Source organism: Canis lupus, chromosome 8 (assembly GCF_048164855.1).
Source record: "Canis lupus baileyi chromosome 8, mCanLup2.hap1, whole genome shotgun sequence".
Lineage (NCBI taxonomy): Eukaryota > Metazoa > Chordata > Mammalia > Carnivora > Canidae > Canis > Canis lupus.
In genome coordinates this window covers 21,944,832-21,966,291 of record NC_132845.1, presented here as the reverse complement: position 1 = coordinate 21,966,291, position 21,460 = coordinate 21,944,832, and the positions used below count along the sequence as shown (strand labels likewise).

General features: G+C 37.8%; 1 protein-coding gene across 6 annotated transcripts in view; it reads right to left on the bottom strand.

Moving 5' to 3' along the window:
• FNBP1L (formin binding protein 1 like) overlaps positions 1–21,460 on the bottom strand; it is a 120,362-nt gene that overhangs the window by 98,182 nt on the left and 720 nt on the right. The gene's annotated exons all lie outside the window — the stretch shown is intronic.

The window sequence follows — 21,460 nt, the reverse complement described above, 5'->3', positions numbered from 1 at the left end:
AAGAAATTTAGAGGGATAAACATTGCAAAAGGTGAAGGCAGAGTATTACTACTTGAAGATATGATACCTACAATACCTGTAAAACTCAAGAAAATGACTGAAAAAACACACAAAAAAATAGAATTCAGTTGGGTAGCAAGGTACAGATTAATATGGAGAAGTCACTTTAATAAATACAAGTACCAGAATTTCTGATTTAGCTATTTTATTTCACAACTTTATAAAGCTAACAACAAACTGTATTACTGTTTCCTTTCACTGAACAGAATAATTAAAATAGTTATGGTTATTCATAATGTTTGTTATTTTACAGGTACTCATTCTTAGGTACCATTTCTTATGGATAGCAGGTTTTTATCCTTTACAAGACTTTGAATGGACTTTTATGTCCACCTCTTATTTACCTAACATTTGTACATATGCAAAATACTTCTTTCAAATGCAATAATGGCTCAGAATGTTTTGTTTTGTTTTTTTTGTAAGATTTTTATTTATTCATGAGAGACACAGAGAGAGGCAGAGACAAAGGCAGAGGGAGAAGCAGACTTCCTGCTGAGCCTGATGCAGCACTCATTCCAGTACCCCAGGATCACAACCTGTGCAGAAGGCATCGATGCTCAATCACTGAACCATCCGGGTGCCCAGAATGTCTCTTTAATACACAAAATATTTTATTATTTTATTTTATTTTTTATATTTTATTTTATTTTATTTTATTTTATTTATTTTATTTTATTTTATTTTATTTATTTTATTTTATTTTATTTTATTTTATTTTATTTTATTTTATTTTATTTTATTTTATTTTATTTTAAATATTGTCTTTTAAATAATGAAAATTTGGGATCCCTGAGTGGCGCAGTGGTTTAGCGCCTGCCTTTGGCCCAGGGCGCGATCCTGGAGACCTGGGATCGAATCCCACATCGGGCTCCCAGTGCATGGAGCCTGCTTCTCCCTCTGTGTCTCTGCCTCTCTCTCTCTCTCTCTCTCTGTGTCACTATCATAAATAAATAAAAATTTTAAAAAATAAAAAAAATAAAAAATAAATAAATAATAAATAAATAATGAAAATTTTTTTCAGAATATGAGAATCTCAAACCTTTACGGTTTCTAAAAGTTATGTTTTACTTCTTTCATTTCAAACTGTAGCTCTAGGGGCAGTCCCTGTGGCTCAGCAGTTTGGCACCGTCTTGGCACCATCTTCAGCCCAGGGTATGATCCTGAAGGCCCAGGATCGAGTCCCATGTCGGGCTCCCTGCATGGAGCCTGCTTCTCCCTCTGCCTGTGTCTCTGCCTCTCTCTCTCTCTCTCTCCCTCTGCCTGTGTCTCTGCCTCTCTTTCTCTCTCTGTCTCTCATGAATAAATAAATATTAAAAAAAACTGTAGCTCTATATATTTCATACATCTTATAGCTTTTGGGTGTTTTAAGATTTTATTTATTCACGAGAGACATGTTTCTTGGTTAGGTAAAATGTTGATCTGTTTCTGCATTCAACGCTTGATAGTCTAGAGGATATTGATTTATTTTGTGGATTTTATACCCTTGAACAACAACAGCTCCTCTCTAGTTTCACTAAACTTTTGATTATTTGGCCAGTTTGGCCTGGAGATTCTGATTCATTAAATGTTGTGGGGGTGTTGGTTGGTCAGCCACCTGGAGTTTTATAAAACTTTGTTGGTGATGGTGGCTCTCTTATCCCAGGCTGAAAAACACTGCTGTTAATTAGCAGGCCTTAAAACTAGGTGACCATTAGAATCATCCTGGGAATTTAAAGGCAGTAACAACAAAACAAACTCCCAAGCTTTACTCTAACCTCCTTGATCAGAATCTCTGGGAATGAAGCCCAGGAATTTGTACTTTAGAAAACACCCCAGATGATTCTGATAATTCCCAAATTTGAGAACCATTGCTTTACATGTTCTAAAATCTGTACTTACATTAAACGAGGGCTTTTAAAAACTCGTTGGTACTTGAACTGCATCATATTCCCTTTCCACTCTCATTGAATTGCTTTTAGTAATACTACTAGGAGTAATCAATGATTATTGAATGCTTACTATATTTGAGGCAATTTATCTTCTTGGGGGCTCAGAGAGGTTAAGCGTCTTGTTCAAAACTACTTCCTAGTAAGTACAGAACTAGGATATAAATTCAGGTCTCTTTCTGCATCCAGAAAGCCTTCAGTCTTTACCATGAATATTGAATTACCATCAGTGTATGTGCAAAGAGATTATTTTTGAAGGTCCTAACAGTTTGCCAGTTTATGATAAAAGCTTTGTTTAGATTATTGCCCACTGCATTACAGTGTGTGCTCTATGAGACTCATGGGAGAAATTTCTCTTAAGCTTTTTTATTGTACAGAAAGCGCTTCCTGTGACTTTTCTCATTTTGAACTTTGTTAGAAAACTTATAGTCAGATTTCTGGTTCACTGTTAGCAAGTGTATGGGATTTTTTTATTTGCATTTTGTTTACAAATTCATTCTTGGTATCATTTTAAATGTCTCTTCATTTTTCTCATCTTTTTAAAAATTATTTTATCTTGCTGTATTATCTTAATAAGTTATTTTAAAGGAGAGTGCTAAGTAAATTAAGAAGGGATAATGAGCCATTTTAGATAATTTGGTCAAATGTCTTTTTGAAAGAGCTGAATTTGGGGAAAGGAAGAACTTCGAATTTGGAATGTGTCTGTGTGCTAGGCACCCTGATAAATGTTCTTTTATTTTCATGCCAACTATTTTGGTATTTTCAATACCACCACTTAGTTCAACTAATTAAGTGGTGGTATTCCCATTTTCTGGATGACGGAACTAATGAGACAAATTAACCTTTGTTATGCAAAGCTAAACTCCAACCCAGCTTTGTGTGACTCCAAAACCTTTTTTTTTCTAAGTGCCTCTAATGGATCTAATGTACCTAACCATTTCTAAACTCTTTATTAGGATCATGCATATAGCCAACAAACATTTGTGGATGACTTTGTAGGAAGCATTGTATCTGGCCCTGCCTTACAGAAATTGCCATACTGATCAGAATGTCTTATCATCAACTAAGCATGTCTTTGAATGGACATTAGATTAGTTAGGGCCCAGGTAGGAAACAGCACATTCAGAAGATTAAATGAGGAGAGTTTAATAAAGATACTATTTATCAAGATATGGGCCTACTCAGTTGAAAGTGCATTATCCTGGAGCTATTAACAGTTGGGAGCTGTTATTACTTAGGTAAGTCTTAAAGGAAAAGGAATAACCAGACTTGTAAGCAGGCGTCTTAAGATAGGGCTGCCTGATAGTATCTGACCTTCAGTAGAGGAACATACGGGATTTACAGTTAATTGGTAGGGATGGAGTTGCTGGAATAAAAACCTTGACTTCACTTTCATCTTGCTTGTACCTTTCATTAACTGAACCCAAGTTAAAGGGCAAGGGAACCCACTGATGCAGTCTACTGGTCCAGAGAAGTATTAAAGGTAGACAGTGATTCCAGAAGGGGAAACAGCACAATCATGGTCCCTGCTCTAAAGAAGCTTACCATCCTGCTGGGAGGATAGATATTCAGCAAATTATTATAAGTGCTATGGAAAAGTGTCATAGATGTATCTAGTCTAAAGTGTCTGAGAAGTCTTCTCTGTGGAAGGTTCTTCACACATCCTCGTTCTTTTAAAACAAAACAGATTTCTGGTCTCCTCCAGAGATTCTGATTTACTGGGTCTAAGGTGGGGTTGGGGAGCAGGTTTTAAAAATCTTACCACAGTGATTCAGTCATTTATTAGAGTTACTGAGAGGCCAGTATACCTGGCTGGGGCTTACAAGTAGTAGGGGACACTGGTATGAGATGAAGCTAGAAAAATGATGGGCAGAGCCCTATAGATCATTCTTAAAGATTTCGGACCTTGTCCTAAGGTAGTAGGTAGCCATTGGGAATTTTCTTCCAAGCTACTTTGTGTACTCTGTATCTAGCTTCTTCTGCCTCTCTCCATAGCTTCTCATTCCCATATCTGGCTTCTTTTCTTTGATGCCTTTCTCTGAACCTCCAATTCCTCAGTAGAAAATAGTTATCAGAGGGACTCCTGGATGGCTCAGTGGTTGAGCGTCTGTCTTCAGCTCAGGGCATGATTCCAGAGTCCTGGGATCGAGTCCCACATTGGGCTATCTGCGTGGAACCTTCTCCTCCCTCTGCCTATGTCTCTGCTTCTCTCTGTATCTCTTGTGAATAAATAAATAAACTCTTAAAAAAAAAAAGTTATCAGAGAGACTGGAGAAATAAAGGAATTAGTGATAACAGTAGCACTGTGTCTCTTCCAAGACCTAGAATAGAAACTGCACTCTAAAGCTTGGCGAGTTCCATAGAGGACTACAGTCAAGGCCACTTTGGGTTTTCACAAGAAGAATCTGAAATGATCTCTACCTATTTTAAATTTTTCTTGATATCTAGAATCAAGATACGCATAAAACCAAAAAACTAGGGGTGCCTGGGTGGCTCAGTGGTTTAGCATCTGCCTTTGGCTCAGTTCATGGTCCCAGGGTCTTGGGATTGAGTCCTACATCGGGTTCCCCATGGGGAGTCTGCTTCTCCCTCTGCCTGTGTCTCTACCACTCTTGTGTCTCTCATGAATAAATAAAATCTAAAAAAAGAAAGAAAAAGAAAGGAAGGGAGGGAGGGAGGGAGGGAGGGAGCAGGCAGCCCGGTGGCTCAGTGGTTTAGCACTGTCTTCGGCCCAGGGTGTGATCCTGGAGACCCGAGATCAAGTGCTACATCAGGCTCCCTGCATGGAGCCTGCTTCTCCTTCTACCTGTGTCTCTCATGAATAAATAAATAAAACCTTAAAAAAAAAAAAAAGACAGAAAGAAAGAAAACAAAAGAAAAGAAACAATTAGGATAAAGGAAAAGAAAATACTTACACTTAGGTAACTCAAACTAGATAATATAGTCAAAATACTAAGAAAAACAAAAATGTAACTTCAGTTAACAACTAACATTCCATCTATAATAAATACCACTGCAGTATTTGTAATCTTGCATCACTAAAAAAGAATACTGCTATTAGTTTTCTTAGAATAAAGGTCATATATGAATTATACAGAAGTTTCCATTATTTTTAAATATCTCCTAGACCCCACCTTTCCTAGCCTTTCATAGCTGAAACTACTGAGATCAAACAACATGAAGTTTCTACCTGACAATGACAAGCACTGTCATCATGGTCAGAGCTAAGGGAAGAAAGCTAAGTGGAGTTCCAGTTGAATGAGAAGCTTCTTAAAAGTAAAAGAGAGCATAGCTAACATTTACACTTGTATTCTAAGTTTCTCAAATCAAATGCCAAAATCGGAGCACCTGGGTGGCTCAGCAGGTTAGGTGTCTGCCTTTGGCTCAGGTCATGTTCCCAAGGTCCTAGGATCCTACTTCTCCCTCTCCCTCTGCTGCTCCCCCTGGTTGTGCTCTATGTAATAAATGGATAAAATCTTTAAAATAAGTAAACAAGGGATCCCTGGGTGGCGCAGCGGTTTGGCATCTGCCTTTGGCCCAGGGCACGATCCTGGAGACCCGGAATCGAGTCCCACATCGGGCTCCCGATGCATGGAGCCTGCTTCTTCCTCTGCCTGTGTCTCTGCCTCTCTCTCTCTCTCTCTCTCTCTGTGACTATCATAAATAAATAAAAATTTTTTTAAAAATTAATAAATAAACAAATGCCAAAATCAAACATCTCTTAGTCTGAAAGAGTGGCTGACAAGTTCAATGAAAAGCCTCAAATATAAATACAGTATCTTCTTAGCATTGCAATTAAATTTCTTTTGTTCTCAATACAAGTACCACTGTCATCAATACTTGTTTTTATTTATATTTTACTAATACATACTACTATACCAAATTAAGGTGAACATTATTTACTAAAGCTATAAGACATTTCTCCAAAGGAGGTATGTAAATGCACATGAAAAGATCCTCAACATCATTTGTCAATAAAGTAAATGAAAATCAAAACCACAATGAGATATCACTTCATACTCACCATAATGTCTATAATCAAAATGTCAGATGGGACCAATTTTGACAAGATGTAAAGAAATCAGAACCCTATTTTGCTGGTAGAAATGTAAAATGCAAAAACAGTTTGGGAGTTCCTCAGTTACACACAGTTACCATATGATCCCTCAATTACACAAGTATATGCCCAAAAGAAAAAAAACTTCTATCCACAGAAAAATTTATCCAGAAACATTCATAACAGCATTACGCACAATACTCAAAAGCAGAAACAACCCAAATGTCCAAAAACTGATGAACAGGTTAATAAAATTTGGTATATGCATACAATGGAATATGATTGTTTTAAAAAGTGAATTTTAATGATATATGCTATAACATAAATAAGCTTTGAAAACATTGTACATATTGAAAAATTACAGTTACAGGATGCCTGGGTGGTTCAGTGGCTGAGCATCTGCCTTTGGCTCAGGTTGTGATTCTGGGGTCCTGGAATAGAGTCCCACATCAGGCTCCCCATAGGGAGCCTACTTCTCCCTATGCGTCTCTCTCATGAATAAATAGAGTCTTAAAAGAAAAAAAAGAAAAGGAAAAATTCCAGGTACAAATCACCACATACTGTAGGAATCCATCTATATGAAATGTCCAGAATAAGCAAATGCTTAGCGAAAGAGAGATTAGTGGTTTCCTAAAGCTGAGGTTGGGAGTGAGAAATAGTTACTCCTAATGAATACTGGCTTTTTAAGGGTTACGAGAAGTCAGAAGAAAGAGCAGTAGTCAGACATTAGAAAGGAGGGAGAATGAATAAGTGGAGCACAAGGATTTTTAGGGCAGTGAAACTACTCTGTATGGTAACAGAATGGTGGCTACATCATTATATATTAGCCTATACCCATGGAGTACAATATCAAGAGTGAACCCTAACATAAACTATGGATTTGGGTAATAAAGATCTGCCAATGCAGGTCCATCAATTGTAGCAAATGTATCACCCTGGCGGAAGATGCTGATAATGGGGGAAGCTATGCACACTTGGGACAGGAGACATATGGGAAATCTCTACCTTATGCTCTATTTGGCTACGAACCTAAAACTGCTATTTTTTTTTAAAAAGTCTATAAAAAAAAATCAGTAGTTGGGTAGGCAGTACTATGCTGAACAGGTAACAGCATAGGGGATTTTTGTTGGTTTTTTGGTGGAGAGGAGTAAAAATATACATAAGACAAAATTTACCATTTTAATCATTTTTTTAAAAAGATTTTATTTATTTATTCACGAGAGACACACAGAGAGAGAGGCAGAGACACAGGCAGAGGGAGAAGCAGGCTCCCTTAGGGAGCCCGATGTGGGACTTGATCCCGGGTCTCCAGGATCACGCCCTGGGCTGAAAGCAACACTAAACCGCTGAGCCACCCGGGCTGCCCCATCTTAATCATTTTTAACTGTACAATTCAGTATTAAGTACATTCATACTGTCGTGCAACCATCACCACCATCCATCAGAATTCTTTTCTTCTTCAAAGCTAAAACTATACCCATTAAATAATACTGCTCATTTCCTCCTACCCTCTGCCCCCAGCATCCACCATTCTATGTTCTATCTCTATAAATTTTACTACTCTAGCTATCTCATGTAAGTGGAATCACAGTATTTGTCTTTTTATGGCTTATTTCACCTACCACAATGTCCTCAAGGTTCATCCATTTGTGTATCTTAGGTCAGCTTTTCCTTCTTTTTTAAAGCTTAATGACAGAAAATAATAATAATAAAAAATAAAAAAAATAAAGCTTAATAACATTACATTTACACACCATTTTGCATATTCATTTATCTGTCAATCAGTACTTGGACTGCTTCTACTCTCTAGCTACTGTGAATAACACTATAAACATGGATGTAAAAATCTTTCTCAAGACCCTACTTTTAATTAACAAGACAGGAAACCAATGTTGGAGAGGATGTGGAGAAAGCAGAACCCTCTTGCACTGTTGGTGGGAATGTCAACTGGTAGAGCCACTCTGGAAAACTGTGTGGAGGTTCCTCAAAGAGTTAAAAATAGAGCTACCCTATGACCCAGCAATTGCTCTGCTGGGGATTTATCCCAAAGATACAGATGCAGTGAAAAACCGAGACACCTGCACCCCAATGTTTCTAGCAGCAATGTCCACAATAGCCAAACTGTGGAAGGAGCCTTGGTGCCCATCGAAAGATGAATGGATATAGAAGCTGTGGTACATGTATACAAGGGAATATTACTCAGCCATTAGAAAGGACGAATACCCACCATTTGCTTCAACGTGGATTGAACTGGAGGGTATTATGGTAAGTAAAGTAAGTCAATCAGAGAAGGGCAAACATATGGTTTCATTCATTTGGGGGAATATAAAAAACAGTGAAAGGGATTAAAGGGGAAAGGAGAGAAAATGAGTGGGAAATATCAGAGAGGGTGACAGAACATGAGAGACTCCAACTCTGGGAAACGAACAAGGGGTAGTAGAAGGGGAGGCGGGCAGGTGGATGGGATGACTGGGTGAAGGGCACTGAAGGGGGGCTCCTGACAGGATGAGCATTGGGTGTTATACTATATGTTGACAAATCGAACTCCAATAAAAAAAAAAATACCAAAAAAAAAAAAAAAAAAAAAGACCCTGCTTTTAGACCACCTAACTCACTACATATATGAAGCGTGTGACTTTTAATCTCAGTGTCATGAGTTCAAGCCCCACTTTAGGCAGAGACATAGGCAGAGGGAGAGGCAGGCTCCCCACAAGGAGCCCGATTTAGGACTTGATCCCAGACCCAGGGATCACACCCTGAGCTAAAGCCAGATGCTCAACCACTGAGCCACCCAGGCGTCCCAGATGTAGGGCTTACTTTAAAAAACAAAACAAAAAAACACAACAAAACAAAAAGATCCTGCTTTTGGGATCCCTGAGTGGCTCAGCAGTTTAGCACCTGCCTTTGGCCTGGGGCGTGATCCTGGAGTCCCGGGGTCGAGTCCCACATCAGGCTCCTTGCATGGAGCCTGCTTCTCCCTCTGCCTGTGTCTCTTTTCAAGTATTTTGGTAAATACTCAGAAATGGAATTGCTGGGTTACATGGTAATTCCATGATTAACTTCTGAGGAAACACCATACTGTTTATCACAGTAGCTGCACCATTTTACATTCCCACCCATAGTGCACAGGGTTCTAAGTTCTTCACATCCTTGCCAGCACTTGCTTTTTCTTCTGTTGTTTTCACAGTAGCTATCCTAATTGGGGGTGAGATAGGCCACAGGGGATTTTTAAAAGGTGAAACTATTATTTATGATCTTGGAATGTTAGATACGTAACATTAGTCATTTGTCAAAACCTGCAGAACTTCACAGCACAAGTAACCAGCTTTAATCTATACCATTTTTTTTTTTTTTTTAAATAAAGAGGATAGCAAGGGCAGGGAGAAAGGGAGACAGAGAATCTTAAGCAAGCTCTGCATCTACATGGGGTTCGATTTCACAACCCTAACATCATGACCTGAGCCTAAATCAAGAGATGGACATTTAACCAACTGAACAACCCAGGCCCCTATCTATGCAATTAAAAAAAAAAAAAAAAATCATTGAGAAAGTCAGAGAATCCCAAGAAAGAATACAAACCGAGATTAAAAAAACAAAAAAATCTAACTGTATTATAAATGTATGAAACAAGTTCACTGAAGTGGGTGGGGGGAATAAATAGTGCTAACCTAAGTAACTGTGAAAATGTAACCAGTCTGTAGAACTAGAGGGAAAAGGAACTGCATATAAGTACTGTACTCTAGTTGATAAAGTTGTTCTCCAGAGGGCTGCAGGTTAATAATTCTGATAATGCTATACCACATCTATATTGAAAAAGAACAATTAAGCAAATTAATGGCAGCCAAAAGGAGTTGTCCTAAGTGGAAATTTACAGATAAGCAAGAAGAGGCTAGAAAGATACATATACAAATGGTATAGAGTTGGAGACATAAATATTTAACTTAATATAGACACAGATGGTTACACATAGAAATATTTATAGGGCATCCCCAGTGGCCTGGCGGTTTAGTGCCGCCTTCAGCCCAGGGCATGACCCTGGGGTCCCAGGATCAAGTCCCACATCAGGCTCCCTGCATGAAGCCTGCCTCTCCCTCTGCCTGTGTCTCTGCCTCTCTCTCTCTCCCTCCGTCTCTCATGAATAAATAAATAAAATCTTAAAAAAAAAGAAATATTTATAGATATACTACATATACATAGCTTAGTATATACACATGTATTTCTTTGTTTTATAGCAGAGTTTGTTTTATAGCTGAGAGAGACTAAAAAAATAAAATTGCAGCAGCAAGCATATCTATCACCTTTATCTTGGTCTCTAATACCATTCTCCAATAAAAGGAATCCAGGCTCTTTGGAAAAATGGCTGATTCTAGAACTGGGACAGAAAATATGCATAAGTCTGGACCATCTTACAGTCCAAAGAAGTAAAGAAGTCCTTTAAAAAATTCTTACTGGAGTGCCTGGGTGGCTTAGTTGAACATCTGACTCTGAGTTTCAGCTCAGGTCATGATCTCAGGGTCCTAGGATCAAGCCCCAGGTTAGGCTTCCTGCTCAGTGGGGAGTCTGCTTCCCCACTCTCCCTTTGCCCCTCCCCTTGCACATTCTCTCTGATAGATAGATCGATAAATCTTTTTTTTTAATCCTTACTGATGGAGGTGTGTTACAGGGGCACAGAAGCCAACTGAAAGTGCTTCCAATGGCCAAAGGCAGAACAGTCTGATCAACAAAATAAGTGAAGCAGTACTGGATTATATCCTTGAGTCCATACTGCTATAAATGAATGAGTGATTAATGGGGAAAAAGACAAATTTTCCATGCAAAAGAATTCCAAAGAAATTATATAAGATACTCCAACCCTAAAAAAAGGAAGCATAACTCCTCTCTCTTTCAGTGTGGGCTATAACAGTGACTTCCTTCCAAAGAATATAGCAAAGGGGAGGGGGGGTAACTGTACTGTAGAGAAATCTGATAAATGTTACTTCAGCCAAGTGAGTAAAATCAATATCAACAGTAATAAATCCTGTTGATAATATGTATCTTTGAAACAATGTGATGAAAATGGCACATGATCATCCTCCCCAAAAACCCAATCTGATCACAAAACATCAAACAAATTCCAACAGAAGGGCATCTTGCAATATACCTGACCAATACTCCTCTCAATTCTCAAGATGATCAACATGAAAAGTCTGAAAAAGTGGCAGCCAAGAAGTGCCTAAGGAGACATGACAACTAAATGTAATGTGGAACAGAAAAAAGACATTAGGGGTGGTGTCTGGGTAGCTCAGTCGGTTGGGTGTCTGCCTTCAGCTTGGATCATGATCCCAGGGTCCTGGGATAGAGCCCTGCATCTATAGATAGACGCTCCCTATAGATAGATGCTCCCCCTGCTTGTGCTCTCTGTAAAATGAATAAATAAAATCTTTAAGAAAAGAGACATTAGGTAAGACTAAGCTAAAAACTACACTATGGATTTTAGTTAACAATAAATATTGATTATTTCTAAGAAATGTACCATGCTAATGCATCGATTTAAATAAAGAAAAGAAAAGCAAGTGCCAGTAACTCCAGGCTGATGGCTTCTTACTTCCTGGAGTAATTTTAATAGCTTGGTATTATATCTACATGACTAAGAGACTTGGATCATTACAGGAGATTTTTATTGTTTCCAACATCCAGGAAAACTTTCTCCTCACAAAATAAACTTCTGGACTTCTATTTCAGTACCCTTTCTTCAGTCCCTGCAATGCCCTTTACTCAGCCTGAGGTTAGGTAAACTTCAACAAGCCCTAACCATCAATTCTGACCATGTATGCAAAACACCCATCTATTCTGGCAGGTGATGTCACCGTGGCATGGTCTGGCAAACAAAAGATGGGCTATAAACTGCAGGTAAGACACATAAGCCCTTTACCACCGAGCCTCTTAAAATGATGGTGGGCCATGTTAGACTCCAAAAGACCTCAACTCTAAGATATCTGCTTCATCACTTCTATTACTGCCTATTCTTGACCCCCTTGCTATTATTCAAATATCCATAAATAAATATACACATGTGTACATGCATGTGTGTGTTTTGCCTCTACAAAGCAATCATTAATTCCTCGGGGACAGACACCACAAATTCTGTATTTTGAGGTACCTTATAATTATTTCCCTTCTTCCTTTCTTATAGAACTCTACTTTTTTCAGGTGGCAATGTGCCCAGCTATGGACAGTGAGACCTAAGAGGAAGTTTATTGCAAAAACACTGGAAAGCTTTTGCCTTCCCGACAAAGAGGCAGACACATTTGATGTTGTTCCTCTTTCTTTTTTTTTTTTTTTTTTTTGGCCTTAAATACAGACATGATACTTGGAGCTGCAACTTGCAAATAAAGGAAAGTCCAAAACAGTTCCATAGATGCTGATCCTAAAAGTGCTAAGTTCATGAACCCAAGCCAGGAACTGCCTACCCCCAAATATCTTGTTATATAAGACAAATAAACTATTTAAGCACCTGTTGAAAAAAAATAATCAAGCTGTGGTCCCCAGCATTGTAAAGAGCAATGATAAGTATGACTTCAAAAGACTACAGTATACCTCCTGAGCTTTCACAATTGGATTGGAAAAGAGGTAGAGATCTGAACAATCCCAGGGGTAAGTATTAAGCAAGAACCCTTAAAGGAATCAAAAACTTCAAACAGCTCAAACCCTAATCTTACCGGTAGGGCATATCAGAACTCAGTATGCCCTAATCTTGACAGAAATCTTTCCAGGATCCTAGGATCACAAAATACTTAATCTCTAACATGAAAAACCAGAACCAAAACTAGTAAAAAGAGGAAAAAAGCAACTTGGAAGCTACAAATATTCTGTAAGCCTAAGAAAACTAAACACAATAAAACAAAAACCTATTTTTGGTATACACAAAGAACTAAGAAAAGTTAAGCAGAGGATGCTATGTTAAAAGTACATTTAGACAACAGGAGCTCCTTGGTGGCTCAGTGAGTTAAGCATCCAACTCTTGATTTCAGCTCAGCTCTTGATCTCAGCATCATAAGCTCAAGCCCCACACTGGGCTCCACACTTGGCATGGAAATTTCTTATAAAAAAAAAAAAAGTTCACTAAGAAAAAACAGCTCTTAGAAGTTAAAAATACAACAGCAAAATAATTAAAAACTCAATGTTAACAATTTTCAGTTTCCAATAGTAAGTAGCAGGCTAGGTTTCTTGGATCACCTATCACTATTCTACTGGATAAAAGCTTTAAAATACGGATAAAATATATTTCAAAAACGTAAGGCATCAAAGACAAGCGAGCCAAGATAACAAGGAATTACAAAGTTACAAGCAAAAAATAAGGGGAAAAAAAGGAATAAAAGCTACTTTTGCCCTGAAGGTGTTTGCCAATCCTAAAAATCTTTGTTTTGAGAATATAGCACAAGATATGGGGACAGAAATCAAAATCCAACAACTGTACAGGGAATTTCAAGCCCTGAACTTCCACTAAGAATGAATCTCATACACAGTATGTTAAAGAAGACCGACAAAAAAGAATACATATTGCATGATATTATTCATGTGAGGTTTTAAAAACCTACAAAAGTAATCAAAAGCAATACAAGTCAGAATAGTAGTTACTTTTAGGTGGATATTCACTGGGAATGACATGAAGGAAACTTCTGTATCTTGATCCTAGCGGGAATTACAGAAGTGTTGTTCAATTTTTTTAAAAATCTTAATGTCAAACAGGTAAGATTTGTACACTTTAATGTATGAATTTATATCTTAATGAAACTTTAAAAAAATGGAGGTGAAAGGTCATTTCAGATTCAAAAAGTTAACAAATGTTAATTACATTGAGCCTTGGCAAACAGTAAAAGATGCTAATTTAGGGGGCGCCTGGGTGGGCATCTGCATTCAGCTTGGGTCATAGTCACAGGGTTTGCGTTAGTTCCCTGCTCAGTGGGGAGTATGCTCCTCTCTAGGCCTCTGCCCTTCTTCTCCTGTTCTAATGAATAAATAAGATCTTAAAAAAAAAAAAAAAAAAAAGTTAATTTAGTCCATAGTCTAAGTCTAGAAAATTGAAGTTATAGTTTGTGTTTTATAGTTTGTGTTTATTCAAAAGCTATTTACCATAGCTTTATCAATAATTTTGATTTTTATAATTTCTAACAGAAAAAAAAACTCAACTAACCACCACTAATGTTTGTTTAAAATCTCTCAGAATCAACTTAACACTCATACTCACTAAAAACCAATCTTTTATGTTTTTCCAATTAAGTTTCAGACAATTTACATTATTCTTACATGACCAACAGATGTTCACTGTTCTCATTTTTAGAAACCAAAGGGTCATAAAAATGCTATCACTAAAAAATAAGCATTTGTATTCAAACAATCAAGGAAATGAGAATTTCAGACATAAAAGAGAAAAATTTCACATGAAAAGGCACAAACAGCTGTATCTCCAGATTATAAAAAGAATCCATAAAGGGGCACCTGGCTGGCTTAGTCAGTAGAGCTCTGATCTTGGGGTCATGAGTTCAAGTCCCATACTCGGTGTGGGGTCTACTTAAAAACAAAGGGTCCCTAAAGTTAAACAAAGATATAAGAAATATACATGCTGTGGAAAAAAACCTAAATACCCTTAGTATTCAAAACATAATCTGATGATAGAGTTAGAGCAACTCATTGATTTCCTCATTCAACAAGTATTTCAGTGCCTATTATATGTCTATTCATTTTGTGGTATACAGCGGGATACAGCAGACACAAAACATGATTTTTACTCTGGAAAGAACAAAATAATGATGTAGCAAAAATAGGAAAATCTGACTCTATATAAACATTTATATTTTTTCAAATTACAACAAATATATAATGCTAATATTTCACACATTTCATGAGGTATTGTGAAAGTCCGATGATTAGTTTTCCACCAAGAACTTTAGGAAAAATTGCTTCTAAGCCCCAAATTTTAATAACTAATTTGAATTCAATAGGGACATTTTACAAAAACTTTTATTCTTACTATTCTAGATTTCTTTCTCTTGGGCTCTATATAAATTCTAAATGCTGAATCCCACATTACAAAGAGCAGTCAGACATCATCTTAAAACGCCTTTACAGCATCTCCCAATGGTCTGAAAGAGGTAGTTTTCATAATTTGTCAATGAAAATCCCATAAAAGCAATCACAGAATACAACTTATTTTAAGAAAAAAAAGGAAAATGCTTAAAAGCACAGGTGACAATATTAACTGTATCAACAGATTTTTAAGCACAATTTGAAATTTTAAAGTATCTATCATTCTACCATCTATTAAAGATGATACCTCAAAATATTCTATTATTATTACATGAGAAACTCAGTGCATAAATCAGCTCATGAAGCTACTAATTAGAGCAAAGCTGGGAGGATCAAAACTTATTGCATTTCCCAATGAACACCTCTCAGCCTCAGAAAAAGCACTGGAATTAAACTGATATAGAAGTAAAAATGTTAACCCACAGATGGGGGAAGAAGGAAAAACAGTATAAACAAACTGCAGAAAAAACATACACTTTTAAAATGCAGCTGATATCAGGACCAATACATTGTTAAAAGAATTAACACCCTTCAAATATTCTCACAGAGGTGATTAAGTCATAAACTTTCATCTTTTAAAACCTGGAGAGATCCTTCCTCCTGCCATCAAAGGATTCAAAAGGAAGAAATAGTTCCTTCTACTATCACAAACTACAACTTCCTCTAGACTTTTAAATGGTCTAAAAATTGAGTTAATTATATGCTAATAAATAAATAACACATCTCTCTCTCTCTCTCTCTCTCTGTTCATGAATGTAAATCAACCATTCAGTCAAATCAACCTCTTAGCATGGTCCCAATCTACCCTGCATCCCTACTTTTAGGCATCCTCTACTCAAATTCAAACCAAACCCAACCACTACATTCAGGTCAATCCAGCAAACATTTACTAAAGATCTTAGTAGCATCAGGCCCTATGCCAGGCAGTGTGCTGCTGACAGGGGAAAATACAGCAATGAATCAGATGATGATTAAGCAATGAATAAGACATGATCTCTGCCCTCTAGGAACTTAGCCACCTATATGCAAAACCTTCCTTATTTCAAAGCCCATGCCAAATATCTTTTTGGTATGTCAGATATACAAAGCCCAGACTAATACAGTGTATATATATACTGCTTCCTATAAAACAAAAGCTTTATATAATCTTTTCCCACTAGTTTTTAATACACTGTAGGTATGACTATGTTCTCCAAAATAGAATTTTTCTTTTTTGCTATTGAGCTAAAAATGTTTAAAGATTGAAGACTAATAAGTAAAAAAGCACTTGTAGGTGCCATAATTATAAATCATTACTATTCTCTTATTTTCTGCCTGCAAACAGGCTCATATATAGGAAAAAATAGGTTTTAAAAAAAGATTTTTTAAAAAAGGATTTTATTCATTTATTTGAAAGAAAGAGAGCACAGCAGAGGGATGAGCAGAGGGAGAGGGTGGTGTCTGGGTAAAATGGGTTTTTTAAGTGTCCAGCCAAACTTACATTTATAGATTGGGGGAAGGAAAAAGACAATCAGTGTTCCAAAATAAAGGCAGGGAAGGTGAATTGAACTGAGTGGTTTAAAGGAAGTAGCAAATGCAGAGGTTAGAGGCCATTCTCCAGCTTCCACCTTGCTACAATCAGGATAGAATGGTGGCATAAACAGGTGTCTTAATTAACTCTCAGCCTGCTTAACTAAGAACAATACCTGTAATACAATATTAAACACAACAAATTCTATCAACAAAATGGCACATAAGATATAAATATTTATACCATGACTATTTTCCGAAGGTTTGAATGTACAAGAAATACTGCAACATAAGACGGTAGTCCCATAAAAAAGATATTATCCAGAATGTGTACTCTGAAGAAAAGGAGGGTTCAGAGTTACTGGTCAACAGAAGACATTCTGGACAGTGATACTAACATAGGGGAGTATTTTGGAGTTAGGAAAGAGTATCACCTCAAAATTACTTTCTCACAGCAAGTTTCCTCACAGCGGGACCAATATTATAGACCTCATAAATTTCACCATACATTCACAGTGTCCCACGTAATAGACCTCAATAACTTATTGTTTAAACTAAATTCCTACAGCAATTGCATAGTCTTGAAAAAAAGCAATGCCATTAATATTAATAAACAAGGAGTTTTTGTCAACCTCCTCTACAGAGATGCACAGATTTTCTAAAAAATCTGAAGTAACATTCAGTCAATATTACAGATAGTCTAACCACTACAGACTACAATGGGATCACACTGCTTTCTTCTAGACAAATCTATTAGTGTGGTCTAAGATCTCATCAGCTATTTTTGCAGTCACATCACAGAGCTAAGAGTCAGGTAAAGTCATAAGAACTAGCTTTTTACTAGTTCTTCCCCAACCATAAAAGTTTTTAACCCAAACACTAAACCTTAACTTCATAATTTTGGTTTCAATTTATTTAGACATTCTTGAACTGATATCTAAAGCACTTAATCTATCCATCTGCAAAGGCCCTCAGAACCATAATGACTTCCTCCAAGATGCACTTTTTAATCAGTGATCAATACTCTGGATAATGAACTATTAATTCAATTGGTCAAAATATGCATGATCACCTACAGGCATTGTTTTAGTCAGTGAAAACAGTGATTAATTCAGTTCTATACTCCAAGACTCAAAAGTCTAGTACACTTACAGCATAGGTATTAAAACAGAAGTGCTATATAAATGCTATGAGGACAAAGATAAAGAAGCATTAAGGATTAAGACTGGGGGTATCTGGGCAGCCCAGTGGCTCAGCAGTTTAGCGCAGCCTTTGGCCCAGGGCCTGATCCTGGAGACCCAGGATCCATTCCCATGTCCGGCTCCCTGCATAGAGCCTGCTTCTCCCTCTGCCTTTGTCTCTGTCTCTCTCTCTCTCTCTCTCTGTGCGTTTCTCATGAATAAATAAAGTATTTTTTAAAAAAAGACTGAGGGTATCCACTGAATCTATCATCCAATTCAAATTTTTCAATTTCTTCCAAAAAGAGCATGACCTTTGTCAAATGCACTTAATAACTTAATGAAAATAACAATGGCTTTTACTTAAAGCCAAGGGCCAAAAATAAAAATTAAAAAAAAAAAATCACATAGACCAGGAAACTAAGGCATAACAAAGGTTTATAAGAACCTATAAATTAAGTCAGATATTGGAAGCTACCTTCTAACTTCCAGAAGAATCACCTCATTTCCCTTGGGGAGCAAATTTTTTAATAAATCATGATATGAATGTAGTGTGCTCAGCCATATTTTTTCGTAACTATACACACACAATCCATACACGGATTTTTTTTTCCTGGCGAAATTTAGCTCCTCAAAACACAAAAAAGTATCTCCTAATAAATAAAACGTATTGACTAAACACAGAAATTCTCCAATCTCTAATTTTCTTACTTGTAAAACGAGTAATAATTATAAAATCATTGCTTTGTGAAATCATTGATTCATACTTGGGCCTCTTTTTGATCCAGTCATTCTTCCCATGATAATTTAAGAAATCAACACAATAAACAACACTTAAGATACTATCTTATAATTATGTTACAGCTTGAGGAAATAATGAAGACACTGTCACCTCTTTGTTTGGTATTACCCAGAACTCAGAACTGAGTAGCATATATACAACGCTTACTTAAATGCGCATTTGGAGCACCTGGAATACCTTGAAGCATAGCTCAAATCTACTGTCAGTTAATTCATACCCCCTCACAACCACACAGTACAACATAACCCACTTAATCTATCACTATTAGTTCTGTCCCCTAAAGTCAGTATTAAAGTGGTTCTTTATTTTATTACTTTATTCTCAAATTTAAAATAAGACTTAAGAAGCATCAAAATAGCAATGAAGGCAGGCCTGGGTGGCTCAGTAGTTGAGCGTCTGCCTTCGGCTCAGGGCGTGATCCCAGGAGGGATCCCAGGAAGGTTCTCAGTATCGGAGTGCTGAATCCGCCTCCTCGCAGGAAGCCTGCTTCTCCCTCTGCCTATGTCTCTGCCTGTCTCTCATGAACAAATAAATAAAATCTTAAAAAAAAAAATAGCAATGAAACTCCTATAAATATAATTAAGAAACTTGGAGTGCATAACTGCTTTCATCATTTTTTTGTAACATGTTTCCAGTAATTAAACCTTTTGGATAGTAATGTGATCCTAAACTTGAAATAACAGAACTGGTCTCTAAATTCGGAATATCAAGAGAATTCTCCCAACCTCAAATTCATCAATGACAAGAGCACAGTGTAGGTGTTTGTTACAATCCCCTGGAAGCACAATATCCTTATTCAAAACAGAACAGTAAAAACAGGAAGTCCAGTGAAATATTTCTAAGATCTCTCCAGGTCCTAACAATAGCCCTCTACACCAATTTCTACTTATCTGAGGTTTAAGCATCCAGATGATACTAGCTGATTCTCTATCAGTTTCTAATAATGTTTCCCTCAAATCCTAAAACAACTAAAAAGTTTAAAACATGGTGCATTAAATTTTAATAGTTAAAATCTTTTTTCATATTTTTCAAAAGGATACAAAACAATTTTTTAGGTAACAGAAATCCCCATCTCGGGACGCCTGGGTGGCTCAGCAGTTGAACCTCTGCCTTCAGGTCAGGGCGTGATCCCGAGTCCTGGGATCTAGTCCCACAACAGGCTCCCTGCGGAAAGCCTGCTTCTCCCTCTGCCTAGGTCTCCGCCTCTCTCATGAATAAACGAATAAAATCTTGAAAGAAAGAAAAGAAAGAAATCCCCATCTCTTCTACAACTTACCTTTCCAAGTTGCTGAGAAACTATTGAATTTTTAAATTATAACAAAAAACTTTCAAAAATCACATTTTAATCTTCACTAAAATATTTTGTTTCTTCTCAAAATTGTTTTTCTGTAGTATGACAGGAAGTGCTTTTTAAATCTAAAAGTTCAATCTAAATAACTCTACTCTTCCTATGTGTACTTTAAAAAAATATTCTAAGTACATTTTTGCTTCCTCTGAAACGTGGATCATTTAAGCACGTAAAAATAAAAATCTTTTCTAATTAGGGATCCCTGGGTGGCTCGGTGGTTTAGCACCTGCCTTCAACCCAGGGCCTGATCCTGGAGTCCCAGGATCGAGTCCCACATCAGGCTCCCATCAGGAGCCTGCTTCTCCTGCCTGTGTCTCTGCCTCTCTCTCTCTGTCTCTCATGAATAAATAAAATCTTTTTAAAAATCTATATTTTCTAATTATAAAAAATGGAAAATAAAACTATACCCATCTACTTTAACTGATGACGCAGTATAACCAATTATAAAATGTACAAAATCGAAAGACCAATAATGCTTGAGAATCTCAAGTGTAAACTCAAATTTTACATAATTCACTTACTAGATAATCTTCTCTAATATAAGAACAATTAATGCTATCTAATAAACGGATGTCTGAGATATTTTCTCTTGGGTGGTGTGTTTACAGACTAAGCAAACACTTGTCCTGAATGTTGCGGGAGATTCCTGAGCTAGCTAAGTGTTCAACCAGTTGAACTCTAAAGTCTCTTTCAGTTCTAAGATTCCCAATCTGTGAGTAAAAGGTGAAAAATAACCGAAAAAACCATTTTGCCCTTCAATTAACCAATCTACCTTCAGTCGCACCCCAACTGCTCCCGTCGAGGGAAAAAAAGTTCTTTCTCCCCTTTCGCTGCAGCGGTTTCACAAGACCCTCGATAACAAAAGGCACGGAAAATGTGCACAGGTGGGATAAAAAGGGGAGTGGCTGAAGCCAGGCAGCTCTCGGGACAGCGCCCCCACGCCCCGGGTCCCTCGGCTGCACCTGAGAAATCACTGCCCTCCACACCTCCACCCTTGCGAGGCTGCGTCGGAGCGAATTCCCCGACCCCTTACAGTCCAACCGCACCTTGGCCACTTGGCCAGACGCTGGGCATTGTCTGAAGCCTTCAGCGCCCAAGCAAGGCAAGTAGGAAAGAAAGCAAAGCGGGGAGAACGGTGAGGATAAAGAACAGCGGAAGGGGAAGTAAAGCAATTGGGAAGCCCCACGCTCTTTTTTTAATTTATTTTTTATTTTTTTAGCAAAACTGGCTTCCCATCGATCCATCAATTTAAGGCAGATTCCAAAAGCCAACCGCGTCCCCGGCGCCCCAGCCCAAGGCGGCAGCGGGGCTGGCCCACCCGGAGTCCCCACAGCTGCGCGCTGGTTCCGAGCACACGCACTGGGAGAGGGAAGCGGGTTTGTGGGCTGGGCCTGGCTGGCCGGAGGCCGGGCTCCGAACAAAGCCGCCCGGCTCCCCCTACCTGGGGCGACGGCGGTGGGCGGCGCCTCGAGGCTCCCCGCGCCGTCCGGGCCCGGCGACGCCCTCGCCCCGGGG